At 39.3% G+C, this 20,168-nt stretch overlaps 1 protein-coding gene across 1 annotated transcript in view; it reads right to left on the bottom strand.

The window, feature by feature from the left end:
* Positions 1 to 19,710, bottom strand: part of tbl1xr1a (TBL1X/Y related 1a) — a 58,444-nt gene extending 38,734 nt beyond the window's left edge. The window contains exon 1 of the mRNA XM_063012381.1: positions 19,449 to 19,710. The gene's annotated coding sequence lies outside the window, so the exon portion shown is untranslated. The remainder of the gene's footprint in view (positions 1 to 19,448) is intronic.
* Between the last annotated feature and the right edge of the window lie 458 nt (positions 19,711 to 20,168).

The following is a 20,168-nucleotide window of genomic DNA, read 5'->3' as shown; positions in this document are numbered from 1 at the left end:
GCACGGGGATGACTTCTTTCCCCGTGCTAAAATCATAACAGTAATGCACGGTCTCGAGTGGCTTATTGCTTTTATAAAACGGCGGTCAACATAAAATATAATAAATCTAACAATGTTTAATTCATAAATGTATTTATCGTGTATAAACTTACAATAAAGCATTCTTCCGCGACGCAAAATAGTTCGATTAACAGTGTTGCTAGGCAACATGAGGGCGAAAATAGCATTATTTTTTTCTATTCAGTGGCGTATTAATATGGAATGATGTGAGGTGGTCATAGGTGTGAGTTTATCGGGGATTTTACAACGGCTTCGAACGCGGCTCAGCCAATCAGATTTTAGGACCGGAACTATCCGTTTCATAAACATACTTTTTTTAGCCTGCTTTTACCCTGTTCTTCATGGGTCAGGACTCTCACAGGACCACCACAGAGCAGGTATTATTTAGGTGGTGGATGATTCTTAGCACTGCAGTGACACTGACATGGTGGTGGTGTGTTAGTGTGTGTTGTGCTGGTATGAGTGGATAAAACACAGCAATGCTGATGGAGTTTTTAAACACCTCACTGTCACTGCTGAACTAAGAATAGTCCTCCAACCAAATATATCCAGCCAACAGCGCCCCGTGGGCAGCATCCTGTGACCATTGATGAAGGTCTAGAAGATGACCGACTCAAACAGCAGCACTAGATGAGCGATTGTCTCTGACTTTACATCTACAAGGTGGACCAACTAGGTAGGAGTGTCTAATAGAGTGGACAGTGAGTGGACACGGTATTTAAACGCTCCAGCAGCGCTGCTGTGTCTGATCCACTCATACCAGCACAACACACACTAACACACCACCACCATGTCAGTGTCACTGCAGTGCTGAGAACGATCCAACACCCAAATAATACCTGCTCTGTGGTGGTCATGTAGGGGTCCTGACCATTGAAGAACAGGGTAATACAGGCTAAAAAGGTATGTAGAGAAACAGATGGACTACAGTCAGTAATTGTAGAACTACAAAGTGCTTCTATATGGTAAGTGGAGCTGATAAAATGGACAGTGAGTGTAGCAACAAGGAGGTGGTTGTAATGTTATGGCTGATCAGTGTATATTATAAACTCACTGGCCACTCACACACGCACATTCATGTAATTACTCACTCAGTCAGTCATGTGGCAGCAGTGCAATGCAGAAAAAACTGTCACTGGTCAAGAACCTTAGTTAATGTTTACATCAAATATCAGATAAGAGAAAGTCTACGATCTGAGTAGCTTTGACTGTGGCAAAGCTTTTGGGGCCAAACAAGAAGATTTAAGTGTAGTAAAAACTGCTAATATTTCACATTTTATTCACAGTATTCTGTAAAATCTACATTGACTGGTGAAAAAAACTGCAGGCAGAAACATGAGGTTGTTAAGAGGTCAGAGAAGAACTGCTACACTAGTGGAGAGGCAAAGATAAATCCTCCTTACAACCCTGCTGACCAGAAATAAATCTCAAGACTCACAACAGGTCACACCCTGAGGGAGCTAGACTGCAATAGCAGAAGCCCACGTCAGGTTCCTCTTTTATCAACCAAAAACAAACATTTGAAAACACAGTGGGAAGAGGCTCATCAAAACTTTGGGGTGTGGTAAAACAGGAGATCCGCAGCATAAATGTGAAGCTAATACATGATGCAATCATGTCAAAAGTCCTTGGTTGAGTTTGTTTTTGTATTTATACACTCATGTATTTGTATTCATAAGGATAAACAAAGATGTTTCAGACAAGGATTTAGTCACTTCATAAAAATGTAAACATGTAAATGATAAGTAAAAACAAAAGCAGATTTTGGCTCAGGAAACATTACTGGTGGCCACCCATCCAACCTAGAACTGTTTATGCAGGGCACGAAAGTCATGAAATAAAGCACATCCACGTTCAATTTCAACATGTGTTTCAATCTGAATCATGCTTGACTCACGATGCATTTGTTTTACATGACTTCTAGATTTTTAAAGCCTTGTGTGACTTGTTCGGTTTGACTAAGGTTTGACGTCTGTCAATAGAAACGTTTACTATTTAAATGTATCCATGCATCCAATACAAGTGATTGATTACACAGGACAAGCAAATGCACAAATAATCATGAGCCAAATTGCAGGTATTTACAGAATATTAAACATGAAGAATCATCCTGAAAAACTAATATGATCCCATTGCTGTCAAAACAAAAGTCTTAAAATAAAATACGTAGACATGGTACGACAAAAGATATTACAGCAAGAGACAACCCAAAGCCCAGGGCCAGAAATGTAATACTTCTCATCTAGTACTGTAGGCAAAAGTCATTTAAGGTGACAGTTTTGTGCTGATACTCTTTTGTAACAGTCAAATTACGATAGACGTCTGTCTTGTTCAGATGCCAAGCCCAGTCTGGGGCCTGGTCACAGTTAGTACAGTTTTTTTTCCTCTTATCACATTTTCCTAAACATTCAGTAAAATCAGCCAGACTGTAGTCGTTTAGAGTCCAAACAAACCTATACAGCCACATTACACTGCCTCTGTGCCCATAATAATCTGTATAAAGGGTGGACCATACATTCATCAGCAACGTGAAAACAAGAATTTACTTTGTTCCATACATAATAAAAATAAAAATACCAGAGAACACCAAATTACTAATGCAGGTGTCATCTGGACACCAGCATTGTATCAAGTGGCACAGCTTGAAGGTTTCGAATTGAAATCCCCACTCTCATTACAAATTAATCTCTCACGTTCCCTGAACATGTTTGGTTAACGATGTGACATCAATTGCAGTAGCTACACTACTCTATGTTAGGTTAAACAGCATGGTCAGTGTTGTTGGTCACTCAGTGGAGTTTAGATGATGGAAGGATGTGAGACAGAGGATAGTTAATATGGCTCAAAACAAATCACAATCATTAGGATTTATGATACACTATCTATTTGTAGGTTTAAATCCATGTTTATAAACTGGTAATGTAGGGGATGTGACTGTTTAACTGTGTAAACAGTAACCAACAAGTCATTGTAGAATTAATGCTCTAGATCAGGGGTCATCAAACTACGGCCCGATGCTTTCATCTGACCGGCCCCTTTAACCACAGTAGCAATACATGTTGTCTGGCCCCTGTTCATCTTTAAACTCACAGTATTATAGCGGAAAAAAAATAACAGAAAAAACAAAAATTGGCCACCTGGAGTCTCCGTAGATTATACGGCAGCGATCCAATGGGTGGCGCTCCAAGCATGGTGGGTTCGGCGAGAGGAGTGATTGTGCGTATCAATAGAGAGATGACTGACCGCAGCCACTGCACTGTGTTGCAAAGCAGTTGAATGGCATTTCATTATGAAAATCGTTGTGTCCTGTGTTGATTTCATTAAAACTAATGCTCTTAACTACATGCAGATTCAGGAATTATTGTCCTGTTTGGACGCGAACAATTTTACTTGGTATACGACCTTTGTTTGGAATACGACTCGCGTGCTAGAACTTGTATGGGTCAAAATGAGTCCCGACACCGCGCGCTACTCTTGTTTACCTCTCGCGAGACAAAGCCACGAGCGTTAACGGTGTGCCGTGTTGCTAGGCAACATGAGGGCGAACATAACATTCGCAAACTATTACACTTTTTCTTGGACGAAACACCCGCTTAATGATTAGGATTACTGTTTATATTAATCTGGACATTTCCATGTATAGTACATGACTTAAAATAGTGTTCAACCAAGTTTGTACTTTTTCTTTTCAGTGGCGTATTAATATGGAATGATGTGAGGTGGTGACCGGTGCGCTTATATCGGTGATTTTACAGCGGCTTCGAAGGCGGCTCAGCCAATCAGATTTTAGGACCGGAACTATCCGTTTTATACATTATTTTATACAACCCCATCAACGTATAATATGCCAATAACAATAGGATTTTTTTTCATGGGAACGGATTAATCATTTTCTCTTTATTTCTAATGGGAAGAATTCGTTTGGTATACGTCCCGTTTGGTATGAATCCAAGGATCTGGAACGGATTAAGGACGTATACCGAAGTACCACTGTACCTGTGAGCAGACTTTATCGAAGTTTAAACACCTTAAATCTCCAACTAGATTCAGACTCACTCACTATGACTGGCAGTAACAAATATGGAACTTGATGCTTACTGTCTCGTCAGGCAAAAGCAGACTCACAGTTCACACTGATTTTTGGGGAAACACTGTATGAGTTGGGATAATGGAAATGATTAAAATAAATAAAATGTCTGCATTATCATTATGAAGTAAAATTATACTACAGTTATACACAGCAGACAATACATCCAGTATACATAGTAAATAGCTTTTTTTGGGGTGTGTTTACTATTTCATCTGCGGTCCGGCCCCCCGAAACACTGAAGAACAGTAATCCGGCCCTTAAGTTAAAAAGTTTGAGGACCCCTGCTCTAGATTAACAGGGTCATTTGAAATCATTTGCAACATGTGACGCTTGTTTTGAACTCGTTTAGACCGAGAGCAGCAGACTGACCAACCACTTTTTTTAACCTGCCAGAAATGGGGTCACACAGAGAGCAGTAACACGTATGGAGACTATGATACTTCCCATCCCTAATGCAGTTTCTCAGTCAGATATGGTCCAGTTCTGATGCTCACATGCCCATTGTTGGCACTTTCAGCAATAAACAGGAGTCAGCATGGGTACTTTAACCAGCCTGCGCTAGGCAGCCCCATAAACAGCAAGCTGTAATGCACATTGTGCTCCGACACCTTTATATCAGCACTAACTTTTCATAGCATTTTATAGCATTAAATTCAGCAATTTGCGCTATATAAGCTCTTCTGTGAAATGAAACCAGACAGGCTAGTTTTAACTCACCATGCATTTGTTTAATTCTTAACAGCATGTCAGCTGCTAAGGCTAATAATATGGCTGAATTATAGGTTCCATCTTTAAAAGTAAATTCGGTCGATTCGTTTCACTTGTGTACGTAGGGATTAGGATTTTTGAATGACTGTGAGGGCGTAGAGTTTTTCAGGGGGACTGAGGTAAACATTGCTCACCATGAGCATCAATGAGCCTTTGGTACCTATGACCACCCTGTTGTCCTTTCTTGTACCACTTTTATAAGCAATAAGATGCTAAGCATTTCAGTTTGGCTTTTGTTAAAGCAGTTCAGATCCTTATAATTGCCAGTTTTCCTGCTTCCAGCACGAAAAAATTAAGAACTGTGTTCACTTGTCTAGTATTTCCCCTCCTTTACAGTTACCACTGTTTTCAGTAAAGAAAGTCTATTTATTTAGTTCAGTTTAAACACAAACTAAATACACTGACTTAGTTTTAGAATTCCTAAGCAGCGTTCTGTTTTGCAGTACAAAACCACCAATCATAGCTGTGACTTAAGTTTGTATAAATTTTTCCAACTTTGGAAGACCTTGTCATCACCTGACAAGTGTCGTTCACACCCCAACTTCTCACTTGCCTTATGTGTTCATTTTTCTTCCAAAGGATACCAAGTAGGCTAGCAGCAAATCAGTGTGAACAAGTTTCCAGCACTTAAAAGTAAACTGTGAAGTTCTCGCCAGTTACTGCCAGTACACAGGATGGTTGTCCTTATTGTGGGCTAAAACCACAAATGCCCTGTTCATTAAACATGCTGGTAAAGGTCGTAGGGTGCTATAAAGGAACAGGTTGAAACAGACACACTACAGTGCAAGTCCAGCTCAAAGTACCACAGACTAATTCTGACAATCCATTCCAGGGTACCACACACACCACCATTTATTTACTCATTTACACGTAGGAGGCAACCAAGAATAGCTAACCCACCTTTTGCATGTTTTAAAACAGAAAACCCACATCGAGTAAAAACAAAGTATAAACATACAAAACTTGTTATACAGTATCCAGGAAGGTACGACCACAGCAATGTTTTAACAAACCACACTGTTGTTCAGCACCCATTCTACTATTTGGCCAATTCAGTCATTACAATTTTACATTTCCACTGTTTTTGGCCAATTATGCCAACAATAATGATGCTGGTTAAGCCATTTGAATTCAATTTCAACAGCTGACTCGATTTAAAGTTATTATAAATATGGCTTGTTGATTTTAAATTCACTGATGTGGTATATTGCAGTGAGACTACAAGGTTGTCTATTATGGGTTAAATGAAACATAAGTAGAGATGGGACGATCGATCGGCTATGAATCGGTATCGGCCGATTTTTAATCAATATATGCTATCGGCGATCGGCGATATTTCCTAAAAGTAGCCGATCCGATCGTGTGATATATAAAGATCACGTTAAGTTAACAGCTCAGTGGATTGATAAAGACTTTGAGCTACGACGCGCCAACCATCACATCACCATTCATCAACAATCGTACAGAAACCATCGTGAAAGCTCTTCATGACCTAAAATAACATCATTAACGTTGTGCATCATACATACGATGTAATTTTGCTGATTGTAATATTTACTTTAAAAAGATAATTCAACCCGGTCACATCTGAGTCGATTCTATCAGCACGTTATATAAACTCCTGGTTCACTTTGGTAAATCGTAAGCGGTTCTTACTTGTGATGTAGATGAGAACAGAAGACGTTACAGAGCCAATCAGAGGCAAAAGTTTATTCATTACCAAATTCGTTAGTTCAGGATCATCTGCTGAACTTTTAGCTCCTTAGACGGAACGAGTCTGACGGTCGGTTACAGATCTGTGGTAATAGCAGTTTAATTAAGCTTTTTAATGAAGCTTTTTAATGTAAGAGAGTCACACAGAATGTTCTGTAGTAGCTGGTGTTTATTTAAAACCACGACATTTAATTCATAACAGTAAACACGGAGAGATAACTGAGAAGAGAAACTTATGCTTCGTGAAAAATGACTCGTGAATCAATGAATCACTTATAGCGATACTGTGAACAAAGCGTCTCTTCTAAAGGCACACACACACACACGCTGCTCCGGTTTATCTTCACTGTGAGGCTCTTTTTAAGTTTATTTATTTTATTTACTGCTAACCACACACAAACCCCCCCCCCCCCCCCGATCGCAATCGGCTATTGGCCGATGTCCCTGAAAGGAGACCCCGATCGTCCCATCTCTAAACATAAGCCATTTGAATTCAATTGCATCAGCTGACTTGATTTAAACTGATACGCGTCTTCCTGATTTAAAATTCATTGATGTGTTATATTGTAATGAGACTATAAGGTTATCTATTATCGGTTAAATAAAATACGACTTATACTGCCGGTTACTGGTTAGAAAAAAACTGGCAAAATTTGCATCCCTAAAACAAACAATACAATTTAACATTTTAAATTATTCTCATTAAATAATTCTCTTTCAGCAGACACTCAGGTTTGTTTGTTTGTTTATTTATTTATTTGGAGTTTAATGTCATTGTGTTTTACACTTTGGTTACATTCATGACAGAAACGGTAGTTACTCGTTACACAAGATTCATCAGTTCACAAGATTATATCAAACACAGTCATGAACAATTTAGTGTCTCCATTTTACCTCACATGCATGTCTTTGGACTGTGGGAGGAAACCGGAGCACCCGGAGGAAACCCATGCAGAGCACATGCAAACTCCACACAGAAAGGACCCGGACCGCCCCACCTGGGGATCGAACCCAGGACCTTCTTGCTGTGAGGCGACGGTGCTACTCACTTAGCCACCGTGCCGCCCGCAGGCACTCGGGTGACAGCTGACTAATGTGCTAATACCAGTGATGAGATCTCAAGTTCAAACTGCATTTGGTGGATTCAGGCAGGTGAAAAGAAGTCATCAGCAATTACGTGCACGTCAGAGAAAACATGTGATCTGCAGATGAGTCTGCGGCTCTCGTTTTACAAGGACCCTGTACTTAAGTTTGTGTAAATCAGAGTGCATGCCTTCCAGAACTTGCACTTCAGTCACCTGTAATGAATGCTTGTGTAGTGTGAGGATTTAGCAGCCTAATATTTAGGTTTAAACCTACTGGCACGACTAATGCAATTTAATTAAAAGGTAGAACAGCAGCAGATACAGCAACAGTAACACAAATACTTGGCTGAATATAATCTTGCATAGTGCCATCTTAAATGGTTCACTAAATTAAGATGGAACATATTTTGGAAACTGGTACACAAAAATTAGATTTTTAAGCATAACATGAACCCTGGTTTTAAAAAAAAGACCTTGATGTGGTAAAAGCAGGAAAAGACTGAGCTTTCAGAAGTTATATGGTGTGTACTAGGGATGCAAATCTGCCCAATTTCTAATCAACCTTGACTGAATGTCATTTGTCGACAGTTAACCGATAACCGACAAGCTTATAGCATCTGATCAAAGTATGAAACACATCATCAAGTCTTCATGCTTCATTTCATTACAAAAAAAGACCAGAACAACATAATGAACACTGCCGTAATGTAGACCAGTCAGATAAACATGCACACTGTGAGCAGAACCAGTTCAACATTCAGAATGTAGAAGTCAATACAACATTACGAAACATGCCAATCATAATTATGATCTAGTTGGTATATTAATGCTTTTCCTGACATTAGTGCAGTTGTAATAAAATGACAAAGTTTTACCTTGGATACTGAATGATGCCACATTAACAGATCCGCTTGTGGAATTTAACATGCAGTGAGACTCCATACTGACCCAAAACAGCTTCCATTTTTTATTTTAATGCGCAATAGTTTCAGCATTTATCATTTGAATTATATAATTGCGTACAAAACCTCAGATTAAAAACTCAAAATGTGGACAACCACTTCAACCACTTTAGGAAATTTAGCCACACTTTTTGACAGCAAGTATATAAGTATATAAATAAAAATAAATATGCTTATAACTAGAGATGTACCGATCAGGGTTTTTGAAGCCGATTTCGATCTCCGATTTCTTTTCAGAGCGATCGGCCGATAGCCGATGCCGATCGGGGGTGGGGGGGGTCAACCTGTGGGGCGCGAGTGGGTGCGAGGGGGTGTGGCGGCATTGCGAGATTTTTTTACTTCTAAAACTAAAGCAATTCATTTTTCACCAACGGGAGACATATCTCATCAGTCTAACTGACCACACACATTAGATGTTATACAGTTCAGTCAAAATAGGACGAACAGTGAAGATAAACCGGTGACCGAAGCATTGACGTGTGTGCGCCTTTAAGAGAGACGCTCTGTTCACAGTATCGATATAAGTGATTCATGAGTCGATTCATTTTATGTGAAGCGTAAGTTTCTTTTCTCAGTTATCGCTCTGTGTTTAATTAATAACAGTAATGTCGTGGTTTTAAATAAACACCAGCTACTACAGAACATTTTGTGTGACTCTCTTACATTAAAAAGCTTCATTAAACTGCTATTACCACAGATCTGTAACCGAGTCAGACTCGTTCCGTCTCTGGAGCTAAAAGTTTTCTGTCAGTCAGAGCAGATGATCCTGAACTATGTATGATGCACAACGTTAATTATGTTATTTTAGGTCGTGAAGAGCTTTCACGATGGTTTCTGTACGATGGTTGATGAATGGTGATGTGACGGTTGGTGCTTTGTAGCTCAAAGTCTGGATCAATCCACTGAGCTGTTAACTTAACATGGTCTTTATTAGAGATGGGACGATCGATCGGCTATGAATCGGTATCGGCCGATTTTTAATCAAAATATGCTATCGGCGATCGGCCGATATTTCCTAAGAGTAGCCGATCCGATCGTGTGATATATAAAGACCATGTTAAGTTAACAGCTCAGTGGATTGATCCAGACTTTGAGCTACGAAGCGCCAACCATCAGATCACCATTCATCAACAATCGTACAGAAACCACAGTGAAAGCTCTTCATGACCTAAAATAACATCCTTAACGTTGTGCATCATACATACGATGTAATTTTGCTGATTGTAATATTTACTTTAAAAAGATAATTCAACCCGGTCACATCTGAGTCGATTCTATCAGCACGTTATATAAACTCCTGGTTCACTTTGGTAAATCGTAAGCGGTTCTTACTTGTGATGTAGATGAGAACAGAAAACGTTACAGAGCCAATCCGAGGCAAAAGTTTATTCATTACCAAATTCGTTAGTTCAGGATCATCTGCTGAACTTTTAGCTCCTTAGACGGAACGAGTCTGACTCGGTTACAGATCTGTGGTAATAGCAGTTTAATGAAGCTTTTTAATGTAAGAGAGTCACACAGAATGTTCTGTACTAGCTGGTGTTTATTTAAAACCACGACATTTAATTAATAACAGTAAACACGGAGAGATAACCGAGAAGAGAAACTTACGCTTCGTGAAAAATGAATCGACTCGTGAATCAATGAATCACTTATAGCGATACTGTGAACAAAGCGTATCTTCTAAAGGCACACACACACACACGCGCGCTGCTCCGGTTTATCTTCACTGTGAGGCTCTTTTTAAGCTTATTTATTTTTATTACCCCCCCCCCCCCCCCCTTCCCGATCGGAATCGGCTATCGGCCGATGTCCCTGAAAGGAGATCGGAGATCGGAATCGGTGCCAAAAACCACGATCGGTCCATCTCTAGTCTTTATATATCACACGATCGGATCAGCTACATTTGTGAAATATCGCCGATCGCCGATAGCGTATTTTGATTAAAAATCGGCCGATATCGATTTATAGCCGATCGATCGTTCCATCTCTACTTATAACCTTGTTGCAACTGTTTGGAAAAGGCTTATTTTTCCCAGCATGACTTGGCACAGAGTAAGGTTTATAGATATATATGACCTGATGAGTTTGCTGTGGATAAACTTGAGTGGCCTTAAACTCTTTGAGAAGAATTAGAACATAGATTGGCAGTTGTAGCCTAGTGGTTAAGGTACTGGACTAGTAATCGAAAGGTTGTTGGTTTAAGCCCCACCACTGCCAGGTTACCACTGCTGGGCCCTTGAGCAAGGCCCTTAACCCTCAATTGCTTAGACAGTATACGGTCACAGTACTGTAAGATGCTTTGGATAAAAGCGTCTGCTAAATGCCGAGAATGTAAATGAATGTAATGAATGTAGATTGCAAGACAGGCCTGTTCACCAACTAATGATCATTTCACTGAATGTGTGTGAAAGTTCCCACAGGCACATTTCAAATTCTTGTTGAAAGCCTAGTGAGAACAGTGAATGTCGTTATGGACACAAAGGGGAACAGACATGCCCATACTTATTGTTTTAGAGTGGAATGTTCTACAAAAATTGTCATTAGTATTTTCCTCCTAGGACTCTTATTACAGAGAATCTAAAATGCATCCTAATTTATCTCAAGGTGTCATTGGGACAGACTTAAACACAGAAATTTTAAAGTAGTGGCCTTTCATTCTCTCTACACCAGAGCATTTCCTCACAATGAACTTGACCCTTGAGTCACACACACCACCACTTAAATATTTACATAACAGGTGGAGGAGGGGAACTCCTAAGCTTTGTTGGCCTGAGAGGAGTTGAACTTTTTGAATTGAACTTAGCTAGTGTGGATTCTCATAAGACTCTCGGATCAGTGGATGTTGTGTAATAGGAGAGGTATGGTTAGTGGGTGAGGGCATGTTTTAATTGCCTGGATAAATAATTAAGCAGGCTTTATAGAAATAAATTCCAGTACAAAACAAAACTGCAATCCACACTTCACGAGCCATTACTTGCAGTAACAAACTCTGAATGCCAGATTTTACACAAACTGCATATGAGCATGCACACAATACAGCATTCATACTGCAGAAAAGTACAGCAGGCCAATCAAACTAAATATTACCCAACCATCTGCACCAACTGTCTCAAATTGAATGACTGTATTGGGACCGCACATTGCCACTCAAGTTTTAATTAGTGCATCTCTGTCCGAAAGGAGTTATTCTGTACATGTACGTTATTTAGCAGACCCAACATTTAGGGTTAAGGGCCTTGCTTAGGGGCCAGACAGTAGCTGTTTGCAATGTAGCTGTACTGGGGATCAAAACAACATCCCTCCGATTACTAGTCCAGAACCGCTTTATGCTGCGTGTTGGGGTTTACATTGAGAAACATGCTGAAGGTGGATTGACTGCTTTCAATGTCTTCTTGATGTAAGTAAATGAATGTGTAATTGTGTCACCTTGCACAGACTGGCACTTTCTCAAAAATGTATTTCTGCCCAGCACCCAGTGTTTCTGGATGGTAGTGTATCACCACAACCCTGATCAGGGTAAAGTAATAAGTGTAAATAGATAAAGAACTTATTTTTATAACAAACTTTAAACATCATGACATTTTCACCCTCCACAATCAACCCAAGACTTCTGTTAAATAAACTTGGTGAGTGATTACACAGCTGAACCCTACGTGAGGACACAAAGCTACCATAATTTCAGGTTCAAAGGTCTTGTACTACCTACGCACCAGAGTGTCGGTGAGTGTACGAGCAGATTATTAAACATGTTAATGAAATAGATTTCCTAAATCGTAGTAAAAATACTCATACGTTTTGAGCCATTAGTAATCATTAGACCACCAGCTCTAGATACTTGAACCTGAACACTACCGACCGTGTGCTGTTACAAACCTTGTAATTTTCATTACTCTAACAACAATTTAGACTTGATAAATATTAATCATATATAACCAATTTATTTTGTTGATAGAAGGTAATTTCAGTATGCAGGCTGTGGGGTGAAAAAAGAAACCGATGAGCTGTCCAATGATATTAGGTAATAATTTGATATATGTGAAAGCGCACGTGGACTGTGCGAACACGCTCGGATAATTCAGTTTTACCAAATTTAACCTCACTGACTCGCAATAAACCTAACATAATGTACAACGTACAGACTTCAATTTCTCCCAATCAGTACCAGAAAAAAGATCTATCTTCAACACTGATCACTTGATCTAAAAACTTAGAGGAGCTTAAATAAATACCAACATACTACTATTGTACTATTTAACTATCATACAGTATAGCTTTTTTTTTTACTTTGTTTCCAATTCTGAAAATAATAGTATCAGCATTTTCAAAATATGCCGTTTCCCTCGATGCTCTGCAAACTTATCCAGCAGCTTGTGTTACCAATTAAGTCCACCATTAGCAGGCTATTGTTAATCACCTGAAAACAAAACATAGCCTTCAGCTAGAGGCTGTTATTGACAACTGTGCATTTCCAATGACATCTTAAAAAAGGTATACAATCACATCTTTACTTCAAAAAGGCAACTATGACAAATTAACCTCAGCAAATAGGATAATGGAAATATTATTGGCTAGCCAGGAAAATCTCATTCTACAATGTTTTAGCCTCGAATAGATTTTATTTGACTAAGAAATAAAAAAAAAAGAAATCTTAGGCCTGTTTTACAAAGCTTATGATGATACATAATGATCCTCAAAAATAATGATCTTAACATTTGTTTGTTTATTAGGATTTGTTTTACACACTTTAGTTACATTCATGACAGACATGGTAGTTACTCGTTACACAAGATTCATCAGTTCACAAGGTTATATCAAACACAGTCATGGACAATTTTGTATTTCCAATTCACCTTACTTGCATGTCTTTGGACTGTGGAAGGAAACAGGAGCACCCGAAGGAAACTCACGCAGACATGGGGAGAACTTGCAAACTCCACACAGAAAGGACCCGGACCGCCCCACCTGGGGATCGAACCCATGACCTTCCTGTGAGGCAAAAGTGCTACCCACTTAGCGACTGTGCCACCCTTCTTCACATTTGTTTAACTGACTTTTACACATAAGAGGGCTAACAGATTTAAAATAACACCTAACAGCCACTTCATCAAAATAATTGACAGCTGATGTACACAAATGATTCTGAATTCTAATTTGTAGTAATATCTTTTGTTTGGAATTAGTTTTACATGACAAGGTACAAGAGTAAGATATTACCAAAGGGATTTTTCCATTCTTAATAAACATGCCAACTGAATTGTATAGAGTATATGCTTTGTTTCAGAAGTGATGAATATAACAATGTCTTTTTAGCGTGGATAAAACAAGTTGGAGAAAACCAATTAATAAACCGCCTGTATAAACTGGCATGTTGTAAAATAACAGTGTCATTACAAAAGAGACATATACTTTTTTAAGACACGTTGAGAAGTGCTGCCTGTAGTCTCTCTATAACCTGACACGGCAGTTTAAAACAATGAATTAAGGACATTAAAAAGGACCAATCAGTGAAAGTGGAAAGTGTTTCTGCCTACACGTAACAGGTATATACATGTTATGTGCATACACCCTGTTGGTTCTGTGTTATAGTAATAACAGACTCTCTGCTGCAACAATACTGTACCTAGTATTTACCTAGCAATGTTACTAGATTTTACCCGCTCTGCAGTTTCACTGGGCTGCCTACCTGGTAGATTGTTGCTTAATAACCAGGTAAACATACATATGTAAGAAAGGCTTCAGTCTGAACTCAAAAATGAGAAAAATCAGATGCGTATGAACAGTCATATCCATAAAGATGCAACCACAAATTCATAAAATAATACCAATACTAGCCAGGACTTGGGTTGTATAACAAATGGAAATACAAATGTTGCTGAATCTTAAAACACAACTTCTATACAAACGTTTACATAAACTCTGTAAGGCTTAGCCACCTAGCTCAAAGACATACATAGAGTAAAAGGAAACCATTACAATCTTCATTATAGCATAATCTTGTAAGTAGCTATCTCAGATATAATGATTAGTGGGATTTAAAATGCCTCTTAGCCATCCACATTGCACTCTGTTAATACTGTAGAAAAATACTGTTGCTGGAGGCTACAATGGCACTACTTTGATCACATGACATATCAAAACAATAGTTTCAACCGCTTTTATCTAAACCAACTTATATCTGTGACAATCCAATGCATTGAGGATTTATGCTGGCTCAGGGGCCCAACAGTGCTAATATGGATTTGAAGGGGCTTGAACTAGCAACCTGCTAATCGCTAGTCCAGTACCCTAACCACTAAGCTTCCTCTGCCCATATAGACATGAGCACTCTATATTCCAAGCAAAATCTTGGACAGTTTGGTTACAGTTTAATTACACGGTTTACATAAAGGTAAACTGATGCAGATATACACAAAATACTGATATTGGATTGATCAATCAAGAAACGGGCGCCCAGGTGACGCAGCAGGATATTCCACTACCACACCAGCGCCAAGATTCTGAACTCCTCGATTCGAAACTCGGCGTTGCCACCAATCGGCAAGCGGACACGGTTCTGCTAGGAGGCGGGATGCCCGGACTATGAGGGTGGGGTCTTCAAACGCTGTGTAAGGACCCTGATTAGCAGATAGAGAGGCGCCTGTGCAGAAAAGGGGTTCCGCAAAGGGCTGCGCGCGGGTCTGAGGAGGCGTGAGCAGCAATATACCCTCCTCGACTGCAATCAGGGATCCCCCAGCAGTGGAAGACAAAACTGACTACACTAAATTGGGAGGAAATGGGAGAAAATGCATAAATAAAACAGAAAAAAAAAAAAGAAATGTGTGACATTGTCACATGAACGTTATATCCAGAGAGAACACCAAAACAATGATGAGTGACTCTGTGATTACCATTCTATGATAAGTTTTAATCGTACAATCTAATCACTTCAAAAGTCATATTATCTGATGCAGTTGAAAGACAATACATACGTACTAGACAACACAATAAAATCCACGTTAGATAGCAAAGAAACAATTTTGTATCCAGGTTTGACCATCTGGTTATCTTATCTTATCTCACAACCTTAAGGCTCTTTAAAAATGATTTCTTTAAATAAAAAAAATCAAACCCACTTGACAATTATCTCTCTGCTTAGAGGAGAAAGCATGGCTCAGAGATTGTATCCTTCCCTTCCCCCACAGTTTGCATCAATCTTTCAAGCACCAGTTACATAACTGTGCCACTCTCTCCGAGTGAGCACAGAAAGGCGAGGACTTGAAACAAAGCACCACCAAAAAAAAACGGAAAAAGAAAATGAACTCTACAGCTACGATGTCCAAACCACAATCACTATATTATTGTCTTCACATCCTGTCGAGTCTTGTATGTTTACAAAGGCGGGAAAATGTTGTGTTATGAAACGGCACATATAAGGTCAACGACAGCTCTGGATTCAGCAGCCTTGCAGGTTTACTCGTATGTTAACCTAGTTACATTCAAACAAAAAGCACATTTAGAAACTACATTTGAGAAAAGGCCAGCGACACAGCAGCCTTATTTTACACTTCCCCTCCCCCATCACCAAACACCTCGACTACCTGTACAAACACAAACGAGGCACGAAATACACCAGGAAACCCCAGCACATATCGCTCCCTAAATATGACCCAGAGAATAACAGGAGAGAAAGACGGCCGTGTTGATTTTATCTGGTGGCATTAACACCAGTCAGAGACGTAGCTTTGCTTGAGCTACTCTCTCCTCCCCCACACACGCTGTGCAAACAGTTCACAGATATATTTCAATCATGTGGATATGACTCCATGTTCTCCATTCAATCAGGCTACAACTACTACGTTTCCATTTAACAGAACATATAAACAACTCAATAGAAGTCTGATAGAAGTCAACATGGTGTCAGAAGTGTTACATGCTACAAGTGTTGCAATGCTACCTTACTATTAAAAGGCAAACTATTGCATTATTACGTACAATAACCAAGGCTAAAATTAACAAACCTAATTTCAATTTATGAGCCTACTTGGGGTAATGGATTTGTGGTTACAGATTGCTTCATGTATTTATTTAGTTGTTTCTGTGGTTGCAAATTAAACATATTATTACAATCTATCCTTTCTTTGTTTGTTTATTAGGATTTTAACGTCATGTTTTACACTTTTGGTAACATTCATTACAGGAACGGTAGTTACTCAGTTCACAAGGTTATACTGAACACAGTCTTGGACAATTTAGTGTCTCCAATTCGCCTCACTTGCACGTCTTTGGTCTGTGGGAGGACACCGGAGCACCCGGAGGAAACCCACACGGACACGGGGAGAACACGCAAACTCCGCACAGAAAGGACCCGGACCGCCCCACCCGGGGATCGAACCCAGGACCTTCTTGCTGTGAGGCGACTGTGCTACCCACCGAGCCCCCCTGCCGATCCTTTCTTTGCATTAATAAAAGTTGACACCACAGATTCTTTGTTGACTATTTTTACATACAATGAAGCACATGATGTTTGTAAGGCAGCTCTAGTTTCATGTTTCATAGCACAGATAGTTGTAAAAACATAAACAAAACAAGATTATCAGTGTATAAGTGCTCAATAACCTAAATACTGTTGTAAAATCCAGATTATTAGAATTCTTGACTCTTTATGATCATGAAGTCTAGTAGTCAATAAGTGAGATTTTGGTGGGACCGGCCTGCAACGCGGCTACGTGAAGTAAAGCTGGTTTCCTGTAGTGATGTCACAGTATTGCTGTTTTTAAACCAAGAACTTTGTAATTTGGCGATTAGTTGACCATGTAGCTAGACAGCACAGATTAGTGTCACTTATTGTTAAATATCAACTCATTACTGTGGCTGTATTAATAGGAACTCAAGGACGTGGCGTACCACACAAGATAGCGGCCAATGTGCACATAGTATGCTACAAAGGACATGCTGGTGTGGTTATGTGTAGCCATGTGTGTACATGGATATGTATTTGCATACGTGAATATGTGTATATATGTACGTATATGTGTATTTATGTGTATGTATATGGCTATATTGGCCCAACTCATTGTGCAATATGTCACATGTCACTTCACTATGTAATAATTTTATTACTATTCAATCTTTATACTGAAACTTTACCTCATGCATAGTCATTACACTTACCAGTTATCCATTTTATGTCAAGTACAAGAACCAGTCAGTTCAAGTTTATCTGTTTGCTTTCGTTTTGTACTGTACTGTTAATTATCTGTTGAATAACGCTACTGGGGCTTTAATTTCCTTCGGGATCAATAAAGTATCTATCTATCTATCTACTTTTATTTTCATACTAAGCACTTTACATTCAGTCAAGCTGATATATGATCTGAATCAGGCAATGGCTGGGATTAATTCAGTCCTCTTAGTTTCTGATAAATGTTAACTATGAGTAAAGACACTGCACACTCTTTGCATTATAGCCTGAATAAATAAACAAAGACAATCATTTCTTTGGATGCTAGGATTTGTTTAACAAAGCAGCGCTTTCCTCTTCGGTAGCCTGGTAATAGCATCACTATTTTTAAATCCAATAAGCTTATATTTAAAAAAAAAAACTATTTTTGTCAACCATGTAGTGGTGTTGTGTTTAGTCATTTAGCCAGGACATATCTGGAAGTTTTATGGCTACAAACTACACGTAACGCTGTCCTTGTTAAAATCCGAGAAGTCCAGACCACCTGTAGTACCACTGTCAAAGTAGTCCACCACCAAGGAGTAACCACGTGACAAACTCCAAAAGTGTTATTAAAAAGCTTACTTTATTAAAGTGAATTGTAATATGTAAACACGCAAAGCAACATTTACATTTTAAGAACATTTTAACTAGACGTGGTTAGCAGTCTAAGATGATTTTACTTGGTAGTAACTAACTATTTCACCTTACAGGCTTACCCCAGGGTAACTCTCCCAACTTCTATATTTATATTCATTACAAAACTGATTACTTAATAAGGTTCATAACCACTGCATCCAAACGTACATAACCATTCACAACCACGTGTTAGACTGAAGAACATGTTGTAAATCACATAAACAATTCCAGAATGAAGTTTGTCATTAAAAGGACATGATGTTCTTGGATACTACTGAGCCCCAAAAAGACCAACATGAAGTATTACCTTCATACCACACATAAAAACAAATGGGTATTAAACAGTGTATATTTAGGATGAGCCACAGGGGGTACAAGCTTGTCAACACAGGGGCACTGCCTCCTGCCAACCCCTCCCCCACTCCATGCCATAAAATCACATAGAAATAATCAAATGGACTTTTAATGAGTGTTGAATTTAATGCAGTGTATTGATAAATAGATAAAATGCATTATTAATGCTATAGTGTAAATTAGGTTAAAGTGCTAGGTCTGATAATTACACTAATAATAACAATAAATGACAAGATAATAATATAATAAGACTTATATTACGTTTATATAATGTTTATTACAGAATACACACTTTATTTACACACACACACACACACAAGCAAACTGGCTCGCGCACACACACACACACACACACACACACACACACACTCACAACCACGCACACTGTGAGCGCGCGCACACACACACTCAGTGAGGGCCCATCCCCCACACAGCCGTATAACCTAGCTAAGAATTACCCTATTTAAGAAATGAACCCTCATATATCGTTATAAATAACACTGAATCACTGTAAAACACACAGTACACGTCCTGGTACCCGTACCGAGAACAGAATGTAAGAAATGAGCACTTACTTGAATAAACGGAGCGACACAGAGGAGCTTTCTGTGCTGTGCTGCCTGTGTGGAATTTCCTCCTCCTCGGCTATTTTTCAAACCCGAGCGCTAATAAAGCGTTATAAACCCGCTCCGAGACGCCCAGCGGCGAGATAAATTCCCAAACAATCGTCCGGTTCCGTTTATAACGGCGTGGAAGCTAAAACGGGTTAAAAACACATATTTAAGAGCGAATGAGGTGCATTGTGGGGCTGTTTGCTAGTGGAGAAAGCCAAACGGTTCAGGAGCAGCCAACGGCTTCAGACACTCAAACACTGAGCGCTGACCTTCCAGGCGAAAATGAGCAGAGGAGAGGAGGCCTGCCGCTGCAGCTTTGTTCAAAGTGAAGCTAGCGCGCGCGCGCGCACGCACACACACACACACACACATACCAGTTTCTTCTGCTTCATTGTACAGTTTCATTCTCACATTTTTAACATTCTAATGTAGAATCTCACTCTTGATATTAACATAAATAAAAAGTGTTCATTTGCTCTTAGAGCAGCTTCAATTCTTTGCGACATGGATTCCACATGGTGTTTACATTTCAGCATTTAGCCGACGCTTTTACCCAAAGCAACTTACAGCTGGCGTTGAAATTCTACAATCACTGACTGTAGTCCATCTGTTTATCTGCATGCTTTGTTTGCCCCCTTTCATGCTGTTCTTCAATGGTCAGGACTCTCACAGGACCACCAC

The sequence above is a fragment of the Trichomycterus rosablanca genome, chromosome 17 (assembly GCF_030014385.1).
Source record: "Trichomycterus rosablanca isolate fTriRos1 chromosome 17, fTriRos1.hap1, whole genome shotgun sequence".
NCBI lineage: Eukaryota > Metazoa > Chordata > Actinopteri > Siluriformes > Trichomycteridae > Trichomycterus > Trichomycterus rosablanca.
This window is presented reverse-complemented; position numbering and strand designations above follow the sequence as displayed.